The 10,596-nt window shown below is 33.7% G+C and overlaps 1 pseudogene; it reads left to right on the top strand.

Annotated features, from left to right (window-relative positions):
* Nucleotides 1-9,118: 9,118 nt before the first annotated feature.
* LOC127545043 (splicing factor 45-like) lies at nucleotides 9,119-10,135 on the top strand (annotated as a pseudogene).
* The last annotated feature ends 461 nt before the right edge of the window (nucleotides 10,136-10,596 follow it).

Raw genomic sequence — 10,596 nt, 5'->3', positions numbered from 1 at the left:
GAACTTACCTGTAAGGGTTTACTTAGAATTGATGCCTTCTTATACCGAGTAGGATCAAAAGGTCATAGATTTAAAGGTGAAAGATACCTTAGAGAGGTATCTTGTTTGTTGGTGATTTACAATAGTTATTTAGCTCAAATAAAAACAGGGCCACTAACTCACACATAAAGATTAATGGTGAACATCTTTTGACAAAAAAGATAACATTTGTGTTCTATTTAATTTTTAGTTATTTTGTTAAATACTTTGGATATTATATTAATCTAGTTCAGACTAAAGTCAAGTATGTTGCAGCAACATATTTGACACCTCTGATTAACAGTTTTTTTAATATAATATAGATAACTTAGATTTCTTCTATTGAAAACTATTCATCTCATTTAACCTATTCTCACTTGGTAAAATGATATATATATGCATATACCTGATTCAAATATGTGTGTGTGTGTGTGTGTGTACATAAAAATGTATGTATGTATATAGATAGTTATATAGTAGCTAGCTAGATGGATAACTATTTTTAACTCATATATGTGTGTAAAATATATCCGTTCAACCATATTTTAATTACATCTGACTCTTCATGACCCTATTTGTAGTTTTCTTGGCAAAAGTCCTGGAATAGTTAGCCAGTTCTTTCTTCAGTTCATTTTATAGATGTCAAAACTAAGGCAGACAAAATTAAGTGACTTGCCCAGGGTCACATAGCTGGTGAGAGACTGAGATTAGTTGTTGTGATATATAGATATAGATATATAGATATTATGATAATCATAAACAGACCTTACCCCTCTCTTTTTCTGTGTGTGTGTATGTATGTGTGTATGTGTGTGAAATTCCAATCAGGTGTATAGCTTTGCGATATATAGATATAGATATAAATGTATGTGTGCATATTTACACATATATCACATGCATACATTGATAATTTTTATCATATTTTGTTTCTCTCAATTATAATAGGTTTTCTTTGACTCTCCATGAGATATAATTTCCCTCATTTTACCTCCACTTTTCCCTTTTTCTAGTACAATCCCCTTTCACCTCTAGTTTCTTTTTTAAATCATAATAGTAAAATCAAATTATACATGCATTCTCTATGTATATCCATAACAGAAATACAGCTCTCAAGAGATTTTCTTTCTACCTTTTTATGCTTCTCTTGAGTTCTTTATTTGGAGGTCAAATTTTTTGGTTTAGCTCTGGTCTTTTCATCAGAAATAAATAGAATTCACCTGTTTCATTGAATGTCCATCTTTTTTCCTAGAAAAAATATTCATTTTAGTGGGGTAGTTTATTCTTAGTTGCATTCCAAGTTCCTTTGCCTTTTGGAATGTCAGATTCCAAGCTCTTTGATTCTTTAAGATGGAAGCTGCTAGGTCCTGGGTAATTCTTATTGTGGTTCATCTATATTTGTATTATTTTTTCTGGCTGCTTGTAACTTTTTTTTTCTTTTATTTGATAGTTCTAAAATTCAGCCATGATATTCCTTAGAGTTTTAATTTTGGGGTTTCTTTTAGGAGGTGTTTGGTGAAATCTTTCAATGGGTATTTTACCTTCTGATTTTTAGGATGTCTGGTTACTTCTCTTTGATAATTTCCTGAAAAATAGTAGTGAGGCTCTTTTTATCATGGTTTTCAGAAAGCCCAATAATCCTTAGATTGTCTCCCCAAACTGAAAGATCCAACCATTGTGGAGAGCAATTTGGAACTAGCCTCAAAAAGTTATCAAAAAGTGCACACCCTTCGAACTAGTACTGTTTCTACTGGGCTTATATCCCAAAGAGATCGTAAAAGATGGAAAGGTACCTACATGTGCAAAAATGTTTATGGCAGCCCTTTTTGTAGTGGCTAGAATCTGGAAACTGAATGGATGACCGACCATCCATTGAACAATGGCTGAATAAATTATGGTGTATGAATGTTATGGAATATTATGGCTGTATAAGAAATGACCAGCAGGATGATTTCAAGAAGTTTGGAGAGACTTACATGAACTGATGCTAAAGGAAATGAGCAGAACCATAAGATCATTATACGACAATGACAAAACTATACAATGATCAATTCTGATGGATGTGGCTCCCCTTAATAATGAGATAATTTAACTAATTCCAATTATTCTGTGAGGAAGAGAGCCATTTATACCGAGAGAGAGGACGATGAGAATCGTGTGGACCACAACATAGCATTCTCACTCTTTCTGTTCTTTGCTTTCATTTTGTTTTCTTTCCCAGTTTTTTATTTCCTTTTTGATCCAACTTTTCTTGTGAAAAAAGACAACTGTATAAATATGTATCTATATTGGATATATTGGATATAATATGTTGGATATTTATCATATCTAACATGTATTGGACTACCTGCCATCTAGGTGTGGGAAGAGGAAAGGAAGGGTTAAGTTGGAACAGACGGCTTTTCAAGGGTCAATATTGAAAAATTATCCATGCATATGTTTTGTTTTTAAAAAAAGCTTTAATAATAATTTTAAAAAGATTGTGTCTCCTAGATCTATTTTCCAGGTCAGTTGTTTTCCCAAGTAAATATTTTATATTTTTTCTATTTTTTCTTTTTTCTTTTTTTTTTTGGTTTTGCTTGACAGATTCTAGATTACTTATTGAATCATTCATTTCCATTTGTTCAATTCTGATTTTTAGTAAATTATTTTCCCCCAATTTTTTTTTACTTCTTTTTGTAATTGTCCAGTTGAATGTTTAAATAAGTTGTTTTGGTCTATGGATTTTTTTTTCATTTCACAAATTCTTTTTTTTAAGAAATTATTTTCCTTTCCCATTTAACAAATTATGTTTTTCAGGGAGTTGTTTTCTTTTTTCATTTTGTCAACTCTATTTTTTAAGGAGTTATATGCTTCTATTTCACAATTTTCTTCAGATAATTTCTGTTTTCTTTTCCAAACTTTCTTGTAAAGTTCTCATTCCCTTTCCCCCATTTTCTTCCAGATCTCTTTTAAGATCTCTTATAATTTCTTCTAGGGGAGTCTTGTGTGATGGGGACCAATTTATATCACCCTTTATGGCTTCATTTGGAGACTATCTGGTTTTATTATCCTCAGGGTTTGAAATCTGTTCTTTCACCATAAAAATTACCTATGGTCAGAGGTCTTTTTGTTTTTTTTACTCATAAAAAAAGTTAAGATCTGCTTTTAGGACAAAGAAGGTTGTCAAGGCTTCCTCTACAAGCTGCAGCAGCTGCACTAAGTCCTTGCCGACTCATTCATGGTTCTGAGTGGGCGTGGCCAGATCCCATGAAATTCTGGCATTTCTGGATTTACTATTTAACTTTTGTGTTTGTGTTGGATGTTTTATAACTTCTCTGCTGATTTACTGGCTTGAAATCAGGGCAGAGTAGCCAACATTGCTATGGATTCCTCCCTGTAGATTCTCCAGTACATGGAACCTGTACCACAACAGGTCTGTACTGCCTGCACTTGATGTCTGTGCTCATCCTGCTTGTGCTTGGCCTATCCCCTCCATGCCCTATTGAAACAAACTTTTTCTGGAGATCTTCAAAAGTATCTTCTGCTGGTAATTTGTCACAGTCCCAATATTTGTGGGTTCTGCCAGTCCAGAACTAATTCAGAAGCTGGATTTTGTTAATTAGTGTGAGGAGCATGGGAGGTCAGAAAGAAATGCGTGTACTCTTTGCTATCTTGGTTCCAGCTCTCCCAGAATTCTAGTGCTAACTAGAAATGTGAATGGACTGAAGTCTCCCATAAAGTAGAAACAGATAGCAGACTGGATTAAAAGCCAGGACCCTACAATATGTTGTTTACAAGAAAAACAGTTAAAGCTGAGTGATACCTGTAGAAAGCCCTAATACAAACAAACCCTCTCCCCCAGGCAGTTAACTTATCTGGTCCCTTCCCTTCACCACTTTCTGGATCTCTCCACATCACCTGGCAATAATCTAGAGACAGTAGAGCTACAGACTGGCAGACTGCTGGAAGAAACAGAGGTCAATCAGTCAGACTGTGAGTCTCCCCCATAGAGCTACCATGAGGATAGTCAAAGATAGAATGTCCATGGCTGACTTTGTCCTCAGTTTAAATACCCTATTACAATTACATCAGTTGTGGAAATATTGCATCACCATGCTAAGTACTAAGTATATGTAAACTAGATAACCATTGTCTCATCAATTCCACTGAGTTAACACCTTGTTTCAAGTATGCTTCTTTCAAGTATACTTCTCCAAAGTTCTGGCTCTCTACAAATATATGCAGAATAAAGTTAAAAGACTAGAGTAGAAACTATTATGCTGCAGATGAAATTTAAAAAAAAACAGGAGTAGTCATACTGATTTCAGAACAAGCAAATTTGATTTAATTAAGAAATAAGGAAGTAAACTATATCTTGTTAAAGGGCTGCATCCACAGATAATGAAGCAATATGAATATTAAACTTACATGTACCTAGTGGTATAGCATCTAAATTCCTAAAGAGAAGTCAGTAAAGCTCCAAGAAGAAATAGAAAGCAAAACTATAACAGAGGAGGATGGCAACCTTGCTCTCTTAGAAGTAGATAAATCAAACTACAAAATAATAAGAAAGAAGTTAAGGAAGTAAACAGAATGTTAGATATGATAGATCTTTGGGGAAAAAAATCAATGGAGACAGAAAGGAGTATATTTTCTTCTCAGCAGTTCATGAAATCTATACTAATATTGAACCAGCCATTCATTCCTGGTATAAATCCAACTTGGTCATTGTGTATTATCCTGGTGATGATATTCTGTGATCTTTTTGCTAATATCTTATTTAAGATTTTTGCATCAATATTCATTAGGGAAATTGGTTTTTAATTTTCTTTCTCTGTTTTCATTCTACCTGGTTTAGGTATCAATACCATGTCTGTGCCATAAAAAGAATTTAGTAGAAGTACTTCCTTCCCTGTTTTTTCTATACAAAAATTGACCATATATTAGGAAATAAAGACCTCAAAATCAAATTCAGAAAGGCAGAAATAGTAAATGATTTTTTTTCAGATCACAATGCAAAAAAATTTACATTCAATAAAAGGCCAAGGAAAAATAGACCAAAAATATATATAATATATATAAATAATCTCAACCTAAAGAATGAATGGGTGAAGCAGCAAATGATTGACACAATTAATAAATCCATACATGAGAATGACAATAATGAGACAATATACTAAAATTTGTGGATGCAGCCAAAGCCACAATAAGAAGAAATGTTATATCTGTAGATATTTGCTTTCCATTTAAAATAATTGATGATACTATAAAATATTTGGGAATCTTTTTTAAGGAAAATGGGTCCATTCATTCATCATATCCAAAACTGCATGTATAATTCTACAGCTTGAGTTTATTACAGCTGACAGAATGTAGACAGCATATTCATAAATATTATTTTGGAATCACAGTTATTGCATTGATTGGAGTTCTTAAGTCTTTTCACAGTTTTTTTGTTTTGTTTTGTTTTGTTTTTTCCTTTATAATGCTGGATTTTTGTTTAAATTACTTTTCTGGTTATATATGTATAATGTGTGTAGTATATAAGTTTACTTTGATTAAATTTCAGACAATAAGCATAAAGGATCTCACCCACCTAAAAGCAGAAAGAATCAAATGACACATAGTTTATATTGTAACTTAGATTATAGTTACAACTCACTTGTGAACTACTAAAGGCCACTAGTCAATTTATTGAATGTAATTAAATCTCATTCTCTTCACCTATAAAATGGAGATGGTAGCCTCACCTGACTGACCACATTGTACAAATAAAAGAAAAATATATAAAAATATGCTTGTATATATACATATATTTATACATATACACACATATATTCATATATGTGTATTCATACATATATACAATATTATAAATGTATATATACACATATATACACACATATGTAGTAAAAATTAAAGTGCTGTGTAAAAATTAACAATACTCATGATAAAAAAACTCAAAATAAAATCATCAACTCTAACAATCTTCTCAAATTTCAACCCACTATCTACTTCAGTTGGGGAGGAGGAAGAGAGAATAGCACAGATTTGGATTGACAATTAAGGTGATTTATCTCAGGTATTGTGTAAGGTACCTCAAAAAAATAGAAATAAGACAGATTAGGATGGCACTCCTGTCAACATAATCAAAGTGTTCCTAAAATTCCAAGAAATAGGAAAAGTGATATAAAACTATGGATTGAGTGTATTCAGAACAAGTATAATCAGTTTGCCATGAATGATAAAACAGAGAGAGGCAAGTCTTTTGTTTTGAGCTCCACATGAAGGCAAAATATATTGAAAGAAATTAAATACACATATACCACCACATATGTACTTGCATATTAATTGGAGAGTGTTCAATGCATTTAACAGTGATCAGTATAGCAGATCGGTAAACAATTTACATGTAAAAAAATAATTAAAGTTATTAATGTATGGATTAGAGTCTAAAAAATGGAGCATAAGCAACAACTCTACTCAACTCTTCTATGACCTTAATAAAACTATCTAATAAAACCTCTAAACAACTTTAAAATAATTCCTTACATAGAATTTCAGAGTCACAAAACCAACAAAAAAAAAGGGTGAGTTTTTTTTGGATAAAGGAATTTAGGAATTAACTGTGGTGGTGAATGATTTAGTGTGTAGAATAAGCCATGCATGTACTATTATAACAGCAGCAAATCTTGGAAGTGATGATCAGAGAAGTTTCCAGAGCTCTAAATTCATAGATGGGAAAGGGAATTGATCAATTGTTCAGAAAGTTATTTCAGGAGGCAAAGCAAAGATGGTGAAGAGTAGGCAGAACTTTGCCTAAGTTTTTTTTTCCTGGCTTCCCTCAGAATTTTTGGAGTGACAGAACCCACAAATATTGGGAATGTAATAATTTTCCAGCATAAGATGTCTTTGAAGGACCTCAAGAAAGGTCTGTCTCAGTTGGACAGAGGGGATATGGCTCAGTGCAGGCCCAATGTAAACAGGCTTAGGGTGGAGATGCCTGGCATGGGGAATCTGGTGGCATGGGACAACAGCATTGGCTACTCTGTCCTACTTCATAAGACCAATGAATTAGCAAACCACCTGTGAGACTTTTAACACAACTACAGAAAGCAAATAGTGAGCCCACAAACTATAACATAACAGGCAGGATTCGGCCAAGCCCACCTAGCATAGTGGGGAAGCCTGCATAGGTAATTAGAAGCCCCACTCACCCTGTAGAGGAAGCTCAGGACAAGCCCTCCTGTGCCCTGGAAGCAGATCTCAATCTTTATAAATGAGCCAAAAAACAAAAAGAGCTACTATGGTGGCAGGGAAGAACAGAACACAAACCCAGAAGAAAACACCAAAAACAACATGCCTCCAAATGAATCCTTAGATGGGGATCTGAACTGTTCTCAAGGTCAAAAGGATCTCTTAGAAGAGCTCAGAAAGGATCTTAAAAGAGAAAGAAAAGATGAAGAAAAGAAATAAAAACTTTGTAGAAGAGTTTGGAAAAAGAAACATAGAAATTGACTGAAGAAAACAACTTCTTAAAAATAGTTTTGGTGAATGCCCCATTGATAAATGATCAAAAGATATCAAAATAAATGACAAGCTATAAGTGACTTTGCTATTCTCAGCAGTACAATAATCCACAACTACTCTGACCTTATTATGAAAAATCCTATGCATACCCAGAGAAGGAACTGATTGTGCCTGCATACTGATTGAAACTCACTTTCTCTCTCTCTCTCTCTCTCTCTCTCTCTCTCTCTCTCCCCAATTTATTTTTCTCAAGGGTTTTTTTATTTTCATTCGAGTAGATCTATGTTTTCTGTCACAACACAACTTTTATGGAAATGTTTTGCATAACTTTGTATGTTGTTTCTTATTGAGCATGGAATAAGAGAGAGTACCTAAAATTTAAAAATTTTAAAAACAAATGTAAAAAACTTTTAAATATAACTGGATAAAATATTAAATGAATAAATCAAATGTCTAAGAAATAAAATAAGATAATACATATATATATATATATATATATGTTAGAAAACATAAAAAATAGATTTGCCAAATGGAATAAAGAAAACAGCTCCTTGAAAACGAGATTTGGTGAAAATGAAAAAAGAGAAAAAAATGAGCAAGGAGGGACCAGTGATAAAAGCAACTCCTTTAAAAGTACAATGAGCTAAATGCAAAAGGAGATAAAAACAGGTAACTGAAGAAAGTTATTCACTAAAAATTAGAATTGGACAAATGAAATTCAATGACTCAATGAGACATCATAAATCAGTCAAACAAAACCAAAAAAATTTAAAAATAGAAGAAAGTATAAAGTTCCTAATCAGAAAGATATTGCAGTGAGTACAGGACTGCTGCACATCCATAAGCAGGTCTGAGACGCAATTCTAGGATGAACAGAAGCACTAAACCTTGTGGTCACAGCAGAGCAGGGAATGTGTAAAGTTTCATTGCAAAGAACAAAAGCTTGTGGTTGTTCACAAGAGTTCAGGGGCCCTGGTCTCAGCCCTGAATAGAAAAGAACATCAGTGCTTCTGTAGAGTAGAGGGCTGACTCATACTTCCAGGAACAAAAGGAGCATTAGCACTTGCAGTCTCAGAAAAACTAGGTCTCTTCATGGGTAAAGACCAGAGTACAGGTCAAGAGAATAGTGACCAAACTTTTTCATGGATTATATCACCTTAGAAGCATTAAATGTTTGCAGACCCCAGGGACTAGCTCTGAAAACAGCAGCATGGAAAAACATAAAAGTAAAAGTCAAGAAATAGACTGGGGAAATGATCAAATTAGCCAAAAAAAAAAAAAAAAGAAGAAAAGAAAGAAAAGAAAGAAAGAAAGAAAAAGAAAGAAACATCATTAAAACTTATTTTGGAGGTCAGAGAAGATCAGGACAAAAAACGAGAACAAAATGATGTTAGAATAAATAAAACAAAGTCTTTAAAACATGAATTGGACAAAAATCCAAGAATTCCTGGAAGAGCTCAAAAATATTTCAAAATTAAAAGGAGGGAGGGGGGTGGCTCAATAGCTCCAGCTTCCTCCAGCCCTGCCATTGCTGCTACAGCCATCCATGGAGAAAGTCAGCTTGTGCCCCTGGCTTTAAAAAGAAGAAAAGATGTCCTTGTATGATGACCTATGCATGGAAAGCTGTGATTCAAAAGCTGAAAGCTGATCCAAAAATTCCAAATTGCTGCAGTCTCAACTGCAGGTCAAGAAGGCAGATTTAACCTAAGCAAAGAATCAGAGGACAAAACAAAGTACAGTTCTTGCTTCAGAGATTGATCTGAAATGAGGGACTTTTTCAGATGACTGGCACATTGTAGCCACATCATGTAGCAGTAGGCTTAAAGGATCCTGTGCCTAGTGGATTTTCTGCAGAAGATTTGATTCCATTAGCTGATAAATATAATCCCATGTTTCTTAATGATTAAGAGAAAGCAGTAAAACACCAAAGGGAGGAATGCCAAAGACACCAGGACCTGGAAATGCAAAAAGCGATTGAATAAAGAAAAAAGAGGCATAAAGACATGCATGAAGCTAGCAGGACAAGATCCAGATTCTGAAGAAGATTATGAATGAGAAAGGAGGAAAAGAAGTATGGAAGAGCCTGCCATTGTACCACCAACTTCTTTTATGGAAAAAGACAAAAAATTAATCAAAGAGTTTCAATTTGAAGAGAAATCAAGACCTCATTCACAGTTTTCCAAAGCTGATATTCCTTCCCTTGTGTATGATGAACAAAAGAGACCATGAGCTCCAAAAGGCAATTCCTTCCTTGCTAACATAGGTGATACCATTACTCATAAAATTATGCAGAAGTATAGCTTCCAAGAAGGCCACAGTCTTGGAAAAGATGAGCAAGGGTTGAGTGTTTTGAAAAGACATGTAAGCGAAATGACAAAATTATTGCTGCTGATGCTACAGATAAAGATGCATCCAAGAAATTAGATTCAAATTCATTAATCAAGATCCTTAAATGTTCCACTAAAATGGTTCAGCTAAATAACATGATGGGTTCTGGGAAAATAAATAAAGATCTAGAAGGTAAAACCAAAGAAGAATGTGAAAAATAAGGCCAAATTGGAAAATATGTATTTTATTTTTAATTCCTGGTATCTCTAATGTCATATGAAAAGATACTATAAATCACTACTGATCAGAGAAATGCAAATTAAGACAACTCTGAGGTACAACTATATACCTTTCAGATTGGCTAAGATGACAGGAAAAGTTAATAATGAATGTTGGAGGGGATGTGGGAAAACTGGGACACTAATATATTGTCGCTGCAGTTGTGAATCGATCCAACCATTCTGGTGAGCAATTTGGAACTATGCTCAAAAAGTTATCAACCTGTGCATACCTTTTGATCCAGTATTTCTACTGGGATAATATCCCAAAGAGATCTTAAAGTAGGTAAAGGAACTTCCATGTGCAAAAAAATGTGTGTGGAAGCACTTTTTGTAATGGCAAAAAACTGGAAACTGAGTGGATGCCCATTAGTTGGAAAATATCTGAATAAGTTATCTATGTGAATGTTATGGAATATTATAATACTATAAAACTATAATAAATGATAAGCAGGTTGGTTTC

This window comes from Antechinus flavipes, chromosome 1, assembly GCF_016432865.1.
Source record: "Antechinus flavipes isolate AdamAnt ecotype Samford, QLD, Australia chromosome 1, AdamAnt_v2, whole genome shotgun sequence".
In the NCBI taxonomy this organism is placed as follows: domain Eukaryota; kingdom Metazoa; phylum Chordata; class Mammalia; order Dasyuromorphia; family Dasyuridae; genus Antechinus; species Antechinus flavipes.
This window is presented reverse-complemented; position numbering and strand designations above follow the sequence as displayed.